General features: G+C 43.9%; 1 protein-coding gene across 3 annotated transcripts in view; it reads left to right on the forward strand.

Annotated features, from left to right (window-relative positions):
* Nucleotides 1-19,611, forward strand: part of LOC138421781 (uncharacterized) — a 211,368-nt gene that overhangs the window by 125,235 nt on the left and 66,522 nt on the right. The window lies entirely within an intron of this gene.

Here is a 19,611-nt window from a genome sequence, read left to right on the forward strand (position 1 = left end):
CCACCAGGCTCCTCCATCGATGGGATTTTCTAGGCAAGAGTACTGGAGTGGGGTGCCATTGCCTTCTCCAATTCCTAAAGGAAATCAACCCTAAATATTCTTTGGAAGTACTTCAGCTGAAGCTGAAGCTTAATACTTTGGCCACCTGATATGAATATCTGACTCATTGGAAAAGACCCTGATTCTGGGAAAGATTGAAAGCAGGAGGAGAAGGGGATGGCAGAGGATGAGATGTTTGGATGGCATCACCAACTCAATGGACATGTGTTTGAGCAAACTTATGAAGGACAGGGAAGCCTGGTGTGCTGCAGTCCATGGGGTGACAAAGAGTTGGACATGACTGAGTGCCTGAACAACAACAACAGTAGGGTACTGAGTATAGTTCTCTGTGCTATACAGTAGGTGCTTATTGTATATCTATTTTATATGTAACAGTGTGTATCTGCTAATCCCAAACTCCTAATTCATTCCTCCCCATCTTCTTTCCTCTTTGATAACCATAGTTTTTATTCTGTCTTGAGTCTATTTCTGTTTCATAAATATATTGATTTGTATAATATTTTAGATTTCACATGTAAGTGATATCATATGGCATCTGTCTTTGTCTGACTTAACTTCACTTAGTATGATAATGTCTAGTCCACCCATGTTGCTGCAAATGACATTATTTCATCATTTTTTATGGCTAAGTAAGTATTCCACTGTGTATATATACCACATCTTTATTCATCTGTCAATGGACACTTTAGTTGCTTACATGTCTTGGCTGTTGTAAATAGTGTTGCAATGAACGCTGGAGTACATGTGTCTTAGAGGTTTGTCTGGATATATGCCCAGGAGTAAGATTGCTGGATCATATGGCTACTCTATTTTTAGTGATCTGAGGAACCTCCATACTATTTTTCCATAGTGGCTGTACTAGTTTACACTGTTTCCCACCAACAGTGTATGAGGATTCTCTTTTCTCCACCCTTTAAAGTAACTCCTTTTTGAAGGGTCCTATTGGAGTGTTTGAGGATGGAGCCAAGCCAAATCAAGCTTATATGATCAGATCATGGGTGACAGTTCTGTGCATGCTTGCTGATAAACGTTGGCACTTGTTTCAGAGTTTGATCTCAGATTGGCCACCACGGTGACAGGCGCTGTTAGTGAGGTTGCTGGGGACTGCTCTAATACTGATCTCCAGAGGGTGCTATTATCTGCCAGAAACCCTGACAGTTGCTGAGCTACCCCAATGGTGGGATCATCCTGCAGCTGCCCTATGTCACAAGGCTGGTTGGGGGCAGCACAGGTGCTCAGCCCAGGCTTCCAGCTCCCAAATCCACAGGCCACACTGCCACTCTGTGAGAGGAGACTGAACATAAGCTAGTGGGGTTTTAGTAGAGGGCCCGGGTGTTTAAGCAAAGAGTGTAGCTAGAGACAGTAGTGTTTGAGAAAAAAGATTCCGTGGAGTCAGGAAGAGAGGAGACAGTGGTGTGAAGACAATGGGTGCCTCTCTGAGTAAGTTTAGAGGCAGAGGAAGTGAGCAGGTTCTGCCTGAGGCGTTGTATTTCCTTGGTGAACCAAGAGTCAAGGTTAAAAGAAAGGGGGTGGGGTCCCTAGTGGGGAGACAAAGCCTCTTCTGTGCCTCCAGTTAGTGTTCTCCTGTGAAGCGGGAAGGCCCAGACCCGGGAGTGGAGTTTCTCTGAAGGGAAGCCTACCGATCGTGGCCCTAGGGCCGAGCCAGGGCACCTGTCCCCACCCGCAGTGCCTACTGAGATGTCAAAGTCATCCAGTGGGAGGCCTGGGGTACACGCCTGTCCTAAAGATCAGCGATCAGAGGAGCAAAGTCCAGCATAAAGGGCCAAGTATCCAGAGACACTGGTTCCGCAGGACTCAGCCAGGCTGGAAGCAGGGGGCGAGGGGGAGGGTTTGATGGCGCAATTTGCTGTCCCTTCCTCAAGCGCATGGGCGAGTTCAGGATGTTCGTGATGAATTTTAAGTTTCCCCGAGGACAGTCAGTTCTGGAGAAATGGAATGACTCTGTCTTTTGTTCTTCTGCAAAAGCTGATGAATAATTCAAGGCAGTGGTAGGGAAGTGGGCTCGGAGCAGGGACATCCTGGTGCGTTGCCATGGAACTGAGCTCTCACAGGAAGTGACCCGCTTGGTCTTGTATGCTCCTGGGCGTCTCTGGACCTCACCTGGCACGGCTCCCCTGGAACCATGGTCCGAGGACTAGGAGCTTCCAAACCCAGCAGAGACAAGCAGTTGTGTAGAGGCCAGCCCACTCCCTCTAAGACCTCCACTCTGTACTGAGATAAAGAGCTTGCCCATGTCCGTGGGCTTCCTTCTCCACCCACTGGAGACAAGTTCTTTCCTCAGGTTGAAACTGCTTTGTAAGCAGCCCCTCCCCATGGACTCACCTTCGATCTAGACTTGCTGATTCTCATTCAAAGGAATGAGCTGTCTGTCCCCAAATTCCTCAGATGCCCACCACCTCCTGCTGTAAGTAAATTTATACACAGGCAAATCAGACACCTCGGTCTGAGAAATCATAATAAAACCATCTGGCCTCCAAATTCAGCTGTCAGTGTTTTATTGTTGTATCTTCCAACACTAAGAAAATATCTTTGTGGCACGTTAAATGCACAAAACATTACGTTGCTTCTCTTGTAAGAGCGGCTGTGCAAAGGTCTGGGCACCGAACCCCAGTACCCAACAGAAGGCCTGGCTCCTGCTCTCTGAAGACCTCTCTCCACTCTCCTCACTGTGGAGAAAACTGTCTAAGGCAGCCACCCGTGAAGTTAGAGAAAAGGCTGGCTGTTCAGTATAATCATACTTTGTTCAGAGTGTAAAGATTTCATATAGTTTTCAATACACAATCATGTATGGATGTGAGAGCTGGACTATAAAGAAAGCTGAGCGCTGAAGAATTGGTGCTTTTGAACTGTGGTGTTGGAGAAGACTCTTGAGAGTCCCTTGGACTGCAAGGAGATCAACCAGTCCATCCTAAAGGAAATCAGTCCTGAATGTTCACTGGAAGGACTGATGCTGAAGCTGAAACTCCAATACTTTGGCCACCTGATGTGAAGAGCTGACTCATTTGAAAAGACCCTGATGCTGGGAAAGATAGAAGGCAGGAGAAGGGGACGACAGAGGATGAGGTGGTTGGATGGCATCACTGACTCAATGGACATGAGTTTGAGTAAGCTCTGGGAGTTGGTGATAGACAGGGAGGCCTGCGTGCTACAGTCCATGGGGTCGCAAAGAGTTGGACACAACTGAGTGACTGAACTGATACAGTATTTATAGCAAGTCACCATAGAATCATATTAATATATTATGGCCACAGTTTCTGAGGTGATACTAGTGGTAAAAAAAAAAAAAAAAAAAAAGCCTGCCTGCCGATCCAGGAGACGTAGCAGATACAGGTTCAATTCCTAGGTCGGGAAGATCCCCTGAGGGAGGGTATAGCAACCCACTCCAGTATTCTTGACTGGAGAATCCCATGGACAAAGGAGCCAGGTGGGCTATAGTCCACGGGGTCGCAGAGTCAGACATGACTGAAGTGACTTAATACACCCACACTTTATAGCCACAGTCATAAACTAATTTGAAAATATTGGCAGCCACATCAAGGTTTTGCATGGGACAAGGGAAGTGATGTTGATCTCAGTAAACTCACCATTCATCTTCAGCAGTATTCCCCTCAAAGACAGAGTAAGGCAACAGTTGCGCAGCTGCAAGCTGTGCTCAGCACATTAGCTCCCCGGTGACTTAGAGTCATTGACTCCCTGGAGTCAGGGCGGCCTGATAATGTTTGGTTACCCAGGGAAAACTGAGCATCTTATTCCATTAAAATAGATGAACTCACTTTTTTTTTTTTTAAATAGTGCTCTCTTTTCCCACAACATGTATCTGGGACCTGAGGGTAGGGTGAATGATATGAGGGAAGTCTTAGAGAGAGGGAGAGGATTGGGAAGCGGGAAGTGTTGGGACGAAGAGTTATGATTTATAAAGACAGAGCATTAAGCATCATTTATTAATTCATGAGCGTCCCTTGGACTGCAAGGAGATCAAACCAGTCAATCCTAAAAGAAATCAACTCTGAATATTCATTGGAAGGACTAATGCTGAAGCTGAAGCTCCAATACTTTGGCCACGAGATGTGAAGAACTGACTCATTGGGAAAGACCTTGATCCTGGGAAAGCGTGAGGACAGGAGGAAAAGAGAGTGTTAGAGGATGAGATGGTTGGATGGCATCATCGACTCAATGGAGATGAGTCTGAGCAAGCCAGGAGACAGTGAGTTAGAAAAGCCTGGCATGCTGCAGTCCATGGGGTTGCAAAGAGTTGGACATGACTGAGCGGCTGAACAACAACAAGATTAAGAAGCCAAGACTGAGCCCCCACAGAACTGCTAGGATTTAGGCATGAGATAAACCAAGACTACAATAACAATGATAAGAGAACAGTTTCTGTGACTAAAGCTGCTCTGGTCTGAGTGCCTGTGTCCCTTCCAAATTCATACGTTGTAACTTAACTCTCCAGGTGATGGTATTAGGAGGCAAGGGGGCTGTTGGGAGATGATTAATACATGAGGTCAGAGCTCTCGTGATTGGAATTAGTGCCCTTGAAAAAGAGACCTCAGGGTGCTCCCTCATCCCTCCCTGTATGTGGGGACACAGAAAGGAAACAGCCATCAGTAGGGGCTAACTCTCCCTAGACACCAAATCTGCCAGTGCTCTGATTATGGGCTCTCCAGCCTCCAGAACCATGAGAAATTAATTTCTGTTGTTTATAAACCACCCAGTTTATGGCACTTCTTTTTTTCATGGTACTTTTGTTATAGCAGCCTGATTAGACCAAGACACAAGTTTTTATATTTTGGGGGAGATGTGTAATCTGGTGAGGAAGAACCACATATACCCAATTGACTATTAAAAAAAAACAAACAGGAGAATGTAACCAATATTATAAGAAAAAAATAATGAACTGTGGAATTGCACAGGAGGGAGACGTAAATTCTGAAATTGAAGGCAGATGGTAGGATAGTGTTCCTGGAGAACACACAGGTTGGCAGCCCCCGGCACACTGAACCTCCATGCCAATTGACAGTAACGTAGCCGTGACTCTCACCCCTCAGCTGACCACGCGGGGTGCTGTTGGATGTATCTGCGTGGCTGTTCTCAACCCCCATTTCACCCCCTTTCTTTTTGGAGATGTTGGAAGGCTGGAAATGACCCTTCCAAGGTTTCTTAGGAGACAGAAGCCCTCTCACGTAGATTGGAAGGCAGACATGAGCAGAGGCTGTGTGCTGTGGTGGTGTCCACCAGTCAACTCCAAGCAATCTGAGTGTTGCAACCTGGCCTCCAGGGTCCGGCTTCATGCGCTGAGGCAGTTGGAGCCACAGTGGTGGGCATTGCAATAGCAGCAGCAGCGGTGGCCTGTTCTCTGGATGCTACCAGTGATTTCAACTCGAAAACCCAAGTCCACTGGCAGCCTCCTGACTTCTCCTGCAGTGCTTTCAAAAGGAAATGCCTAGATTACTTTCTGTGTCCTGCTCTGAACCCTGAGAAAGAGAGATACCTTGAACAACCAATAAACAAGTTGTACAGATAAAGAGTAATCCAGAAAAAGTGACAGCTGACTTAAGTGTGGCCACATTCACTGCATCAGCCCTTTGTTAGCCACCTACAAATTGGCCTCTATTCCACCACTCCACATCCTCTAGTTGATCTCCAGTGACCCCATCCTTGCAGAGATTCACTGTAGTGGCAGCTCTGTTCGTTTGTCGCCTCTCGTGGCTACCCACTCCAGTATTCTTGCCTGGAGAATCCCATAGACAGAGGAGGCTGGCAGGCTACAGTCCGTACGGTTGCAAAGAGTTGGACATGACTGAACAACTAATTTTTTTTTCCCTTCCTCGACCCTGTGTCCTTTTGCATTTGCTCTTTCCACAACTGTTCCTTCTTTCTCTTTTCCTCTGAATTCTCTTTTCTGCTGCTCCTATCATTGCATATGCGCTTGGTCCTTCGTGCTTCTATCTTGGTGCTCTCTCCCTTGGGAATATATATTCATTCTTTTGTCACTTCCTGGGGATCAAGTATGTGCCAAGTGCTCTGGCCAATGTAAAGATGAGTGGCAAGACTCAGGCTCAAGGAACTTTCAGTTTAGTAAGAGAGGAGAGTCATGTATATAAAAAGCATATTCCAGCGTAATGAGTATTATAGGAAAGGTATCAAAAAGGGCTTTGCAAATTAAAGATAAAAAGTCAGGGAGGCTTCACGAAGAAGACAACCTGGGAGCTGAACCAGAGAAGGATATGATAGGTGAAAATAGACCTTAGAGAAAAGAAAGCATTTTGATGAGAGGAAAAAGCATGAGAAAAATTGAGGAGAAGTGAGAAAACACAGACTTCATAGGTGGCTCAGTGGGTAAAAAATCTGCCTGCAATATAGGAGATATGGGAGATGAGGTTCTATCCCTGGGTTAGGAAAACCCCCTGGAGGAGGGCATGGCAACCACTCCAGTATTCTTGCCTGGAGAATCCCAGGGACAGAGGAGCCTGTCGGGCTACAGTCCATGGAGTTGCATGATTGAAACCCCTGAGCATGCATGCACGCACGAGAAAGCGGGAAGTTCTGTACTCATGTCCATTAAGCAACGTAGTAGTTAGATTATAAGTGCTGTGAGGTGACCTTGTTCACTAGCTTGTCACTATTCCCAGGATTCAGCATGTTGCCTGGCACACAGTAGGCTTGCAATAAGTATTTGTTGAATGTATGTCTAGAGCAATGAGCATTCTCTTCCAGTGTGCCAGTGGATGAGCCCAAATGCTCCCTCCATTCAGCCTGCTGCAGCTCTGCCGATAAGAGTCAACGCAGGACAAGAAGTCCTTGAACGTCTACATTTTCCATACACCTCAGACAGAGAGCTTTCTCCTGACTTTACCTTATGTTCTTTTAACCAAACCACTGGACTGAATGTATCAGCATCATCCACTAAACTTGATGATTCAAAATATACCCAGAATATGACCGCTTCTCACCATAGCCCCTGCTGCTGCCCAGTCCATTCCTCATGTTCCCCCAACAAGCACAGCAGCAAGTGGGATCCCTTAAGGAATATAAATCATAGCATGTCACACCTGTGCTCTTCCCATTTCCCATGTTCTATAAGGCCTTACATGAGAAGCAACATTTACGAGGAGCACATACACACAGAAAAGAGTAACATACTCTTCTCCTTCCATTAATCCCATGCCAGGGAATTTCTCTCTCACACCTGGTGAGACATGCTCTTTAATCCTCTTCCCACTTTCTTTCAACTCTTGCCTATTACCCTGAAGTGCATCCTTTCTTCTTTACTGGTCTCCTTGGTGAGCCAAAAGACAAGCTATATTAAGTTTCATAAACCAAAGAATAGTTATAGAGATTTCACTATCCTGGTGTTTGGAATGAAATTAGATTGAATTAAGACTCATTGTTGGCATCTTCTGGTTTGCCAGGACTTCACATCTTCAGAGTCCTTTATGCCTTCCCATAGGTGTTTCCACTGCCTCCTTCTCCCCAGAGTAACCCACTAGTCTTTGAGTTCCAGCCTCCTTCAAGTTACTCCTTCAAAGGGGCTTCCCTGGTAGCTCAGTTGGTAAAGAACGTCCCTACAGTGCAGGAGACCAGTTTGATTCCTGGGATAGGAAGATCTGCTGAAGAAGGGATAGGCTACCCACTCCAGTATTCTTAGGCTTCCCTGATGGCTCAGCTGGTAAAGAATCCGCCTGCAATGCGGGAGACTTGGTTCAGTCTCTGGGTTGGGAAGATCCCCTGGAGAAGGGAAAGGCTGCCCACTGCAGTATTCTGGCCTGGAGAATTCCATGGACTGTATAGTCCTTGGGGTCGCAAAGAGTCAGACACAACTGAGTGACTCTCACTTCACTTAAAGTTACAGAACCTTTCCAAAATAATTTCTTCCTTGGAATTATTGTCTTTATGTTTTCTTTAAGTAGTAGTATAGAAAAAAGAGGTTTGGTTATTTCTTTTCTTTGCAATAAAAATTTCTAACAATATTATTGGTTAAGTAGGCATCTATGATGTTACCCTTAGCAATCTCTACTTCCTACATTGTTTCGATGGCAAAACCAGCTAACTTATGATGGAAGGAAGAAAGGAGCCAGAAAGTTATTGTGTAAAAAAAATAGAAGTTTAAAAAAATTTTTTTTCATTAACTGCACTTGTTTTTTCTTGAAGACTTTTTTTTCTTGGGGCACTTTTGATGAGAAGCAGAGATGAGTCCTAGTCTCCATTGTCAATCAATTCACAATCTAAAAGAAGAAGCAAAGCAACCACACACACACACACAAAATAGGACACAAGAAGTCCATATTAGGGACTTCCTTGGTGCGCCAGTGGTTAAGACTTTGCCTTCTAATGCAGAGGATGCGGGTTCGATCTCTGGTCAGGGAGCTAAGACCCCACATGCCTCTCAGAAAAAAAAACCAAAACATAAAACAGAAACAATATTGTAACACATTCAATAAATACTTTAAAAATGGTCCACGTTAAAAAAAAATCTCTAAAAAAAGAAATCTCATTTTAAGGAATTAAATTAATTAATCCCTTAATCCCTAATTAAGATTGATGACTATGTGGATGAAAAATCCTTGCATCTCAGTCCAACACAGCATTCTCAGCAGCTGAAGGAAGACAAAAGCTTCAGAGAGCTTAAGTTAGATCAGTTTAGAAGAGGAAGTACACCCAGGAAATTCACTGTTTCATTTCACAGCACACCTCCTTGTGTTGGTACCCTGGGCCTCTGGAAATCTATAAAAGGAGAGACAGACAGAACTTTCATTTTGAATGTTTGTGTCCTGTATAGAGAATCTAGCCAGGTAGGTAAGATGAAAATAAAAGGATGGGCCAGAGCCAGGATTGTAGAACTTGAAAATATTTTGCTGCCCGAGAGAGTGTCTGTAAGCTGACCAGGATGACAGTTGGCTGCAGGCCTTAGCAGATGCATTTCCCAAGCATTTTCAGATTTAATGAGTCCAGAGAGCGTCCTGTGAGGCAGGTCAGTCACTTATTAGCAGATTATGGAAAGGAAGTGGGGGAATCTAAGTGTTTAAGTGAGTGATGGAGACACCAGGAGTGAGTGTCTCAGATCGGGTTCTCATAAACACTTTTGCCTCCAGGAGAGACAGGGAAATGGAATGGCTTCAAGTGTGAGTGTGAGTTCAGAGAAGAGGGGGGTGATTTTCCATGTGAACATTTAGTCCCTTGCCCTGTGCCTTTGTACATACACCCATGAATGCTGACCCAGCCTACAAAATCCACTTGCTTGCAGTGGCCATCCATCATGCCATCTGGCTGCCCAGCACTTTCCCGGTACTCTTTCTAGGTTTGAAAATGTCCAGATTTATGGTCTCACTTCCCCAAGAAGGAGCCAGAACCTCATTTTCCCAAGTCCCTTTGCAGCTGATAGAGACTTCGGCCCATCCTCCTCAGATACATTGAGGCAAAACTTCGATTTGGAGGCAAGCTTGCAGAGTCAGGAAGTTTGCTGAGTGGAAGAATTCTGAGGAGGGTGGAAAGGAGACATTTGGTATGCAGAGGCAGAAGTTGAGATGGTCCCAGTAGCAGTTCCCCTGCAGCGCTGAAACGGCCATGTCTGTCCTGGAGTAGTAATTAGAGCGTTGGTCTAGCTGAGTAGTCTCCACACCTAATTATCTAGCCCTCAGTGATGATATTTGTTGAAATACCAATATAGTGCAGTGATGACAATTGACGTAGCACAGTGAATTCTGTTGTTTGCAACCAAGAACTCTTACTAATACTCCTTGCACATACAGGGGATGCAAAACAATGAAAAACAGAAAGCATCAGTAATCAAAAGGTTAATATAACATTTTAAATCGTTCATGTATTTGAGCCTACACCAAAAAGATATGTATTGCTAATGTGTGTATGTGTTAGACTCAGTGGTATCTGATTTTTTGTGACCCCATGGACTGTAGCCCACCAGGCTCCTCTGTCCATGGAGATTCTCCAGGCAAAAATTGGATTGGGTTGCCATTCTCTTCTCCAGGGAATCTTCCTGACCCAGGACTTGAACCCAGGTCTCCTGCATTGCAGACAGATTCTTTACCACCTGAGATACCAGGGAATTTATTTTAAAGATACAGCATTTCAGAGAAGCCTAGTATTGTACTCAGCAATTTCATACACCCAGATTAAAACTAGAACTGGGCTTTCTGACTCCTAGTTCAATGATTCTCCATGAAAACCTGCTTCATTATGTGAAGATATTGAGTCATTTTCTTGATTGAATTAAAGTAGAATAATAATAAAAAAAATTATTCCACTCAATGCCTTAAGGCTGTTGGCTTAGGGACTATACAGCTAGGTCTAGAGTGAGGCAAATGGGGCATTTTGCCTCAAGTGCAAAATTTAGAGGGGTGCCAAAAATTTAGTAATCAAGATAGATGTTTTAATGCAATATTTTAAAAATGAAAATTAATTTTAAAAGTCATTGATGAACTAAATATCAATATTTTAGAAACAGAATCAGTATGACCCTTTTTCCCCTTTATCTCAAGCTCTAATATAGTTACTAATCCTGTCTTTGGGATCATATACATACTATCTAAAACTAAATTAGGAGCACAGATTAAACTACCCAATTGCCTTCTCACATATTTCGTTTGACTCTTTTTCCTCCTGGCATGTGAATTTTCTCCAACAGAATACACAGCAGCTTCTCTCTGAGAGCATTCCTGAGCCTGTAAATCTGGATTAGATGAGAATGTCCATGTCCAGACCTGTCTGAGTCTTACAGAAATATTAGCTCTGGCTGAATCTCTAAAATAACAGAGTAAAGGAGACCAAATGAAACACAAAGAGACACAAGATTAAATTTTAACGAGGATCTAGCTGTTGGCTGTTCACCACCTCTAAAGAGATGCCTTGATAAATCATAACAGTAATCATGGTGATTAACATGTATTTGACACCCTGTTGCAGAGACTCGGTGCTATAGACATTTGAAGCAGCTGATGCTTTTTGTTACAGTCGTTGTGAGGCAGGAACTCAGGGGAGGAAAGTGAAGCTGGTATCCGTAGTTATCAGGTGGCAGAGCCACCGCACAAGCCGAGATGAAGTCTCCCTGTTCTGCTTTGTTTTCTTTCAAGAAAGTGAATCTATTTTCCCCTAGAAATCAAGGCGCTCAAGAACCGTGGAGGATCAAGACTGGACTTCCCCGGCAGGGCCACTGGACATTGTTAGGCTGCTGGTCTGAGAAAACCTCACCTTCTCACTGATGAATGACAGGTGGAGGGAGAGAAAGCAGGACCTTCAAACCTGGAATGTCTGTCAACGGCCCTGCACCGCTTAATTGTTCCTGCCACGTGGTGGAGTTTGTCCAGTCCCAAAGGATGCCAATGCAAGAGACCTAAGAGACGCAAGTTCAATCCCTGGGTCGGGAAGATCCCCTATAGGAAGGCATGGCAACCCACGCTACTATTCTCTCCTGGAGAATCCCATGGACAAAGGAGGCTGGTGGGCTACAGTCCATAGGGTCACTAAGAGTTGGACATGACTGAAGTGACTTAGCACACACAGCGTAACACAAAGGATAGCTTCATGTGTTTGGATGCTCGCTACATAAACCTCGAAGTTCCCGTGTGAGAAGAATGTCTTCAGAAGGCATCCTAATACAGATGCAGAAACTGAGGCCCTAGCGAGCAAAGCCATTTCAGTAGTAAAACTGGAAGCAAGCCCCAGGCAGCACTCCATTCACTGCACTGTTCGGCCACTCAGAGTCAGTCCTCCATTCTTTGTATCCAAAAGGTTATGCCTCATAGGAGAGACCAGAGGTCAAAAACTGGTGTTTAATGGCCAAATCTAACTTGCAGATGTGGTTTTTCTTGCTTGGTTTGTTAAGTGTTTTTGAAAAATGTGAACTAGTTGATATCATTTAAAAATCAAGAGTTTTCACATACAAATCCAAATTTCTGGCTTCCTTGGAAAATTTTCAAGATCAGGACACACTGGAATCATTTTTATACATGCCAACTAACGTCTAGAGCTGGTGGTGGGCTGTGGCCAGCTCAGACTGGCTCCTAAGAGCCAGTGATAGGGTGCTCAGAATGATAAGGGGTTGTGAGCGAGCTGTAAAACAGCTGATCGCCAAAAATCAGTCATAGTGGGATTTACACCTTGGACATTAGCCAAACTACAAATTAGGGCTTTTATTTCTCCATCTCTGCCCTGCCTTTCTCTCCTTTCCTTCTTCCTCTTTCTTTCTTTCCTTCCTTTCTCCTTCCTTCCCTCCCTCCCTTCCTTCCCCTGTCCTCCTTCCCTCTTTCCCTCTCTCTCTCTTTTGATCACTTGGGTGTTTTTTGTACCACCAGTTTACTATCACAACACCAGCTGGAACTAAAGAGAACTCTCCCTGTTCAAAAAATCACAGTCCTGCTGGGTCATTTTCACTTGTTCATGTTACCCTCTAGGCTAGGGAAGGAACTAAAATTGGTATCTCCTACAGTAGACTGCAGACTTCCCAGGTGGTTCAGTGGTAAAGAATCTGCCTACCAATGCAGGAGACACAGGTTTGACCTCCGGGTTGGAAAGGTCCCCTAGAGAAGGAAACAGCAGCCCACTCCAGTATTCTTTTTTGGGAAATGCTGTGCACAGAAGAGCCTGGTGAACTACTGTTTGCAGGGTTTCAAAAGAGTCCAACACAGCTTAGCGACTAAAGAACAGTAGACTGTAGACATAAATGGTGATCTTCCTAAAACCAGCTTGTTGAGTAAAGGGTTAGTCATTAAGCACTCTTAAAATAGTGTTTATTCACATATAACACAAGTGTACAAAACCTAAAAGCTCAGCTGAAGGAGTTATCATAAAGTGAGTACCGCATAACAATGTCCAGTCCAAGAAAGAAAATGTTGACAGAAGCCCCCTCCTAACCTCTCCCAATTAATGCCCCCTTCCTCCTTGCCAAAGGTAACCACTCTCCCGACTTCTAATACCACGATTTCCTTTTGCCTGCTTTTGAACTTCGTCTGAATAGAATCTAGAGCATATATTCTTTTCTAGCTAGCTTCTTGATTTGGCATGATATTTGTGAGTTCCATTCATTTTTCTGAAATGGAATTTAACTGTTTTTCCTATGACTATTCCACAATTTGTTTATTTACTCTACTACTGGGTGATTTCCAAATTGAACTGTCTTGGTCTGGGCTCCCCCAAAAGGAGACCTCAAGACTGGTTTGCCTGTGGACACTTCATTTGGGAATGTTTTCCCTGGGAGCAAGTATGCAGGCCTGGAACAGTGAAGTCGAAAAAGAGGGGAGGCCAACGTATGGATATTTTATTAACTACTCCTAAAGTTAGTTGCTGTTCAGTTCCTTCAGTATCTCCTAAGGGGCCTTCTGAAATGCGTTTCAGAACTGTTTACCAGGGAGAACTGAAGTGGAAACATTTACTTACTGCCGATTGGCTCCTGTCTCCCACAGACCAAAAGTTATCCCACCAGCACAAATTCTCCTGTTCTCCCAGGTCATTCATGCATGAGTTTTCCAAAAGAATCCCAAGTCAGAGAGGCTGCATTGCAGGCAGTCAGGTGTACATGGTGCAGGCCCTAGGCAAGGCACTATTATACCGATTGTACCTGCAGAAGCCAAAGCCTGCCTGAAATCAGTTGTAAGAGCAAATGTGAGGCCGAGGAGATTTTGATGTCATGCAAAAGAGGTGCCCTAATAAGGACTTTTTCGGGATAGTGGCCATGTGCATTCTTGTACATGTGTCTTGGAGCACACGTGTGTGCATTTCTGTTATGTATGTTCATAGGAGTGGAATTGTTTCTGAGGAGCATAATGTTTCTGAGGCATTTATTTTATTTACATTCCAACCAGCATTGTGTGTGTTAGTCATTCAGTCGTGTCTAACTCCTTGCAACCCATGGACTACATGTAGCCCGCCAGGTTCCTCTGCCTCTGGAATTCTCCAGGCAAGAATACTGGAGTGGGTTGCCATTCCCTTCCCCAGGGGATATTCCTATCCCAAGGTTTGAACCCAGGTCTCCTGCACTGCAGGCAGATTTTTTACCACTGAGCCACCAGGGAAGCCCACTAGCATTATATGAGAGTTAAACTTGGTTGAACATTTTGTGTTGACTTGATAAGTCAAGTCTCTTTTAAATGTCACTACTATATATATGGCTTTCTAATGGCTACAGAGTGTATCCCCTCAACTGTTTGGTTCACTTGCACCACATTTTACATCTGGTCATTTGAGTGCTGTGTCCTGGGCTGCAGATGTGCTCATATTTTCTGGGCTATTGGGATGAGACCAACAACTGTGCACTTGACCTCAGTGTCAATCCAAAGTAAACAAAGAAAACGGAACAAGACATGTAATATCCCCCAAAGAAGTCACCAAAATTGATTACATTTCATTTATCAAGAAACCATTCCAAGTCTTTGACTAATTTGAGACTCCCTGTTGTGACAGAGAATGTCTTCCTCAGCGAGATGTTATAATTCTTGCCAGTAATATCCAGGGACTGGCTTTTCTCTGCTCAGAGACTAGGTTTCCTGTAACACATAGTTTTTGATAGAGAAATAGAAAGGAAGGCAAGCCCATTCTTCAAGATCTGTCCCCAAACTCTTTTCCCTTAGTTCCAATCCAAGATCACCCTCCACCAAACTCCTCTGTAATGCAATGAAACAGCCAATGGTTCTGAAATGCCCCCTTGGCTTCCAATGGCCACAGTAAAATTTCCTTCCCCATGGTCCTCTTGGCCTGAGCTTCAGAAGAACATCTCCTAGGAGACACACCAAATCTAGGAAAATTACACTTAATTATCTTTAGCTTCTAAGCATCCTTCCCAAAGACATTAAAGTGGAGTTGGATGAGTTGTAAATAGAAGTTACTACTCAAGAAGCCTCCAGAAGCTCCTTGTTGTATTCCTCCTCCTGTGTGACCTGCTGTGACATGCCACTTCTTGACCACTCTGAGCAGAAATTCTCCAATCCTTTCTCAACCCTTTGTGCTGGCCCACCCCGCTTGGCTCATGTCTGATGTAGGCAGTTCCTGGGTTTATTTCTGACCAGGCTGCTGTGCCAGTCCATTGACACTGGACCCACAGTGTGGTGTCTTAGGGTCCTCAAGGGGGTCCTTGTGCATAGAAAGATGCTTCACCACTCAAGATAAGGGACTCTTTCTTTACTATGGGCAAAGGGAGGTCAAACTAACCATAACTTCCGGTACTGATATGTATCCAAGAGTTGTCCTCAAGGAACTCATTACCGTCTTATCTCCTGAGGAATAAAATCTAAGGTTACAGCATTTTTCTTTTGCCATCTCTTTTCTCTGCTTCAGGGCCAAGCTGGCTGGCTCATGAGTATTTCTGCATTTCATTGACTCTAAATGTGCTGATTCGTGTGGCAGTCTTCAGAGCTTTATCCTACAACTCCTCTACTGTCACAACAGCCAATACCTATTCCTCCTCACTATGTGTACCTACCAAGCACTCTCCATGCATCTCATTTTATTTTACAACTCTTTGAAGCAACTACTGGAATTAATCTTTATAGCTGGGGAAACTATGCCATTGGACACAGGAATTAGCCAAGCTGGGATTCAAACCCAGACAGCTGGCTCCCAGATCCCAAGCCTGTAGTAGCTACATAGTCCCAAGTTTCTTGCCCAGTCACTCAAATGCAGATTCTCAACTCCCAGCTACCTGTATACATGTACTTTCTGTGTGGTCGCAGCTCCCAGAACTGTCTTGGAACTGACTCAGAGGAATTTGACTAAGACCCATGCCCTAGATGTCATGCATTTAAATCAAGTGAATTAATTTTAATAATGCATTTTATTTAACCCAATATCTAAAATATTAGTTCAGTTCAGATCAGTTCAGTTGCTCAGCCATGTCTGACTCTGCGACCCCATGGACTACAGCATGCCAGGCTTCCCTGTCCATCACCAACTCCCAGAGCTTGCTCAAACTCAGGTCCATCAAGTCTGTGATGCCATCCAACCATCTCATCCTCTGTCGTCCCCTTCTCCTCCTGCCTTCAATTTTTCTCAGCATCAAGGTCTTTTCCAGTGAGTCAGTTCTTCGCATTAGGTGGCCAAAGTATTGGAGTTTCAGCTTCAGCATCAGTCCTTCCAATGAAAATATCATCAGATCAACATTATTTAATATCAGTGAGATAATTTACATTCTTTTTATTTGAACCAAAATTTAAAAATCTGGTATGTAGTTTGCACTTACTGCACATCTTAATTTGCACTGGCCACACTTCAAGAGTTCAGTAGTTATAGCACATGGTTACTGGCTTCCATGTTAGAGCAGATCTGAGCCATTGGTCCCCAGGATCCAGCATCCTTAGACATTTCCTGCTATATTCTTCCATTCCAACAGTGGGAATATACAACACAGTGCCTGGCACACAGTAGTAAGGCAGTGCATGCCTGACTCTTTCCTTCTAGCTTTTGCTTCTATTAAATCATCCTCACACTGACTTATCATTTCCCTCTTATATTTGTTCTCCTTTTGCCAGGTACTTGGAAGGGAATTGAGAGCTAGATGCAATGTTCCGAGTTAGGCAACATCCCCAAGGCCAAAATAGCTCATCTGTCCAGAACTAAAATTAGATCCCCTGCTCAATAGATTCTTCACCCAGAAGTCTTTAACTCTTTTGTCCAGAATGTGACTTTGAATTATCTTGATGCATAGACAATGACTTTTTTTTTTTTTTTTACTGATGGACAATATTAATGTCCAGAAAATGCACTGAGCATTTTACCGAAAGAAGGTCACAAGCTATCCATGGGAGCTGGTTTCCCAGAAGCACTGTATTGCTCTTGTCAAGAATGCATTTTCTTGACAGTACATATGATTGCAGTTAAATTTCATACTAAATGTAGTGTTTCTCAGTTAGGCAGCATGTCAGAATTATATATCTGAGGAGATTTCTCAAAAGATATTTTTCTGCCCCCAAAGCCTGGCATAAATAAAAAACACAGAAGATGTGTATATTTTGATCCTGAGATTTTCCTTCCAGACCCTGTTACCGCTGACCCAATTAAGAACCAAATTAAGGCTTTTCGGGTAGATGGTCCCCAAATGAACAGCTCTAGAACAGAAGCTTCGAAAATCAAAATTATCAAATTTCTTACAAAGACCGTATTATCTGTTCCTAGATTCTCTGTCTTCTCAAAACAGCCTCTCTCTAGTTGACACATAAAAGTTCAGACTCAACTCCTTTCATAAGGAGTCACGTGCCCTCTCCGACATCTGTCTCTTTCCCCCTGCATTTCAGGGGTGGCAGCTGAGACTAGAAATATCCAAGTACATACAGCAAATGAAAGGATGGTGCCCACATTGAATGGAGGTCTCCCACATCTTATCAATTTGCCCAATAACATTGTCTTTCTCTGTCGAGGTTACTCTTTTATGCACATAAATGAGAATTAGAACATCTCTGCCCTGCTCCTTTCAGCAGTACAGCTTTGCACTGATGCATGCTGCTATCCATTTCACTAGAATGTTTGCCATAAATTTGCTTTTAAAAGACATTCTCTTACAATCTGTCAATGGTCCTTGCATTAAAAATGAGAAAAATATGGAAACATGCATTAAAATATTCGGAAATAAATGGCTTCTTTATTGCATAAAAGCTCTCATGTGTCTCAGAGGTACTGAGAATAGAATAATTTATCATAAATGAGATGATTATTGCTGGGAAAAGGTCTATTTTAATGCCAGTTTTCTTGAAGATTAAACCAAACCCTAACAGTCCACTGAGGGGGTGTTCGTCAATGTATAAATCAAATACTTAAAAGCTTTAAGTGAAAAATATATGCTGATCCAGCAGACTTGAGGACGATGGAACACATTCTGTTTGTTCTTATCTCTTGGGGGTCAGCTCAGTGTCCCACCCCCAAAAAAAGCTGAAGATAATGACTTCTCTGAAACCAAAATGAAGATCCTCTGTGCTTTGGGGTTTGAACTGCAATGTCAGAACCTCAGACTCTCGGCCTCCAGGGTCTCCAACAGCTGGGTGGTGTCCAGTATGAGGGATACACTCTGCAAAACAAATATTGTCTTGAGAAAATGTTATCCTGTTGTTCTTTGGGGCACATGTTTCGCAAGAAGATAAATGGAACTCGAAAGGAAAACTGCAGATCTTGAGTCAAGAAAGAGAGTGGACTGTACTTTCTGATACAGCCGGAAAATAGTATGTTCTAGTTAATATGCACAAAAGATGAAAGGCCAATTTTCAGAGACTCAGAATATGACCAAATATATTTCTCATGGAAACTATACTAAATATTATTTTATCTCTGTTGAATCGAGATCTTTATAAATATTAATAATTATTGTATCATGACTGAGCAGTTCATGATTAGAATGTTACTTAAACCAGTTTTCACAGGACGTGGTTTTAATGGTCTTTGGCAGGGGAGGGAAACAAGGTTTTGCACTAACTCAGGATGTTTAGTAACTTATGCAAAGTAAGAGAAAAATGATAGGCATTCATTTTGCTACCATGGTAAAGAATTTGCCTGCCAAGTAGGAGCCGCAGGTTCAATCTCTGGGTCAGGAAGATCCCCTGGAGAAGGTAATGGCAACCCACTCCAATAATCTTACCTGGAAAGTCCTATGGACAGAGGAGACTGGTGAGCTACAGTCCATGGCATTGCAAAGAGTTGGACACACCTTAGTGACTAAACAACAATGACAACAAGCTTCCATGGAGGACTGGCTTGCTGGCGATTGGATCTGACATTCCCCATACTTGTAAAGGCTTTCTTACATCATCCAGTGCTGGGATGATGGGTGAAACGAGCCCCCTTAACAGCTCTCCTTTGGTTCCCATTCTTATTTGCTACCAGTACCCTTTAACCCATGTCTTTCTTGCCACTTCATTTCTAGTCCCTGCCACCTCTCTGCAAAGAGCCACCAGTGCTAAAATTGTCTTGATTGTCTTCTGTTGAAGGGGTGGAGGGGCAGATTTGGGCAGCTAGGGTCCTGGGCCAGAAGAGAGGAGCTGGCAGGGAGGAAGTTTGGCTTCAGGACAGGCTCCCCAGGACTGATGCCTTGGCAGTCTATTCAAGCCCTTGCATGGCTGCACTGGGGTTATAACAAGAGCCAACATTTATTGAATATTAAGCATTTCACGTGTGCCAGGATCTGTGCATTAGCTCCTTTCATCCTTATACAACCCCGGGATGTGCTGTGCTGTGCTGTGCTTAGTCATGTCCAACTCCTCGCGACCCACAGTCTGTAGCTTGGTGGGCTCCTCTGTTCATGGGGATTCCCCAGGCAAGAATATTGGAGTGGGTTGCTATTTCCTTCTCCAGGGGATCATCCCAACCCAGGGATTAAACCCAGGTTTCCCACATTGCAGGCAGATTCTTTACTGTCTGAGCCACCAGGGAAGCCCAAGAATACTGGAGTGGGTAACCTATCCCTTCTTCAGGGAATCTTCCCAATCCAGGAATTGAACCGAGGTCTCCTGCATTGTAGGCAGATCACAACCCTGGGACATAGGCATTATTATTTGTCTTTTAAAGAGAAGTGCTGAGGCCCAGCAGTTCAGTTCAATTCAGTTCAGT

The sequence above is a fragment of the Ovis canadensis genome, chromosome 16, assembly GCF_042477335.2.
Source record: "Ovis canadensis isolate MfBH-ARS-UI-01 breed Bighorn chromosome 16, ARS-UI_OviCan_v2, whole genome shotgun sequence".
NCBI lineage: Eukaryota > Metazoa > Chordata > Mammalia > Artiodactyla > Bovidae > Ovis > Ovis canadensis.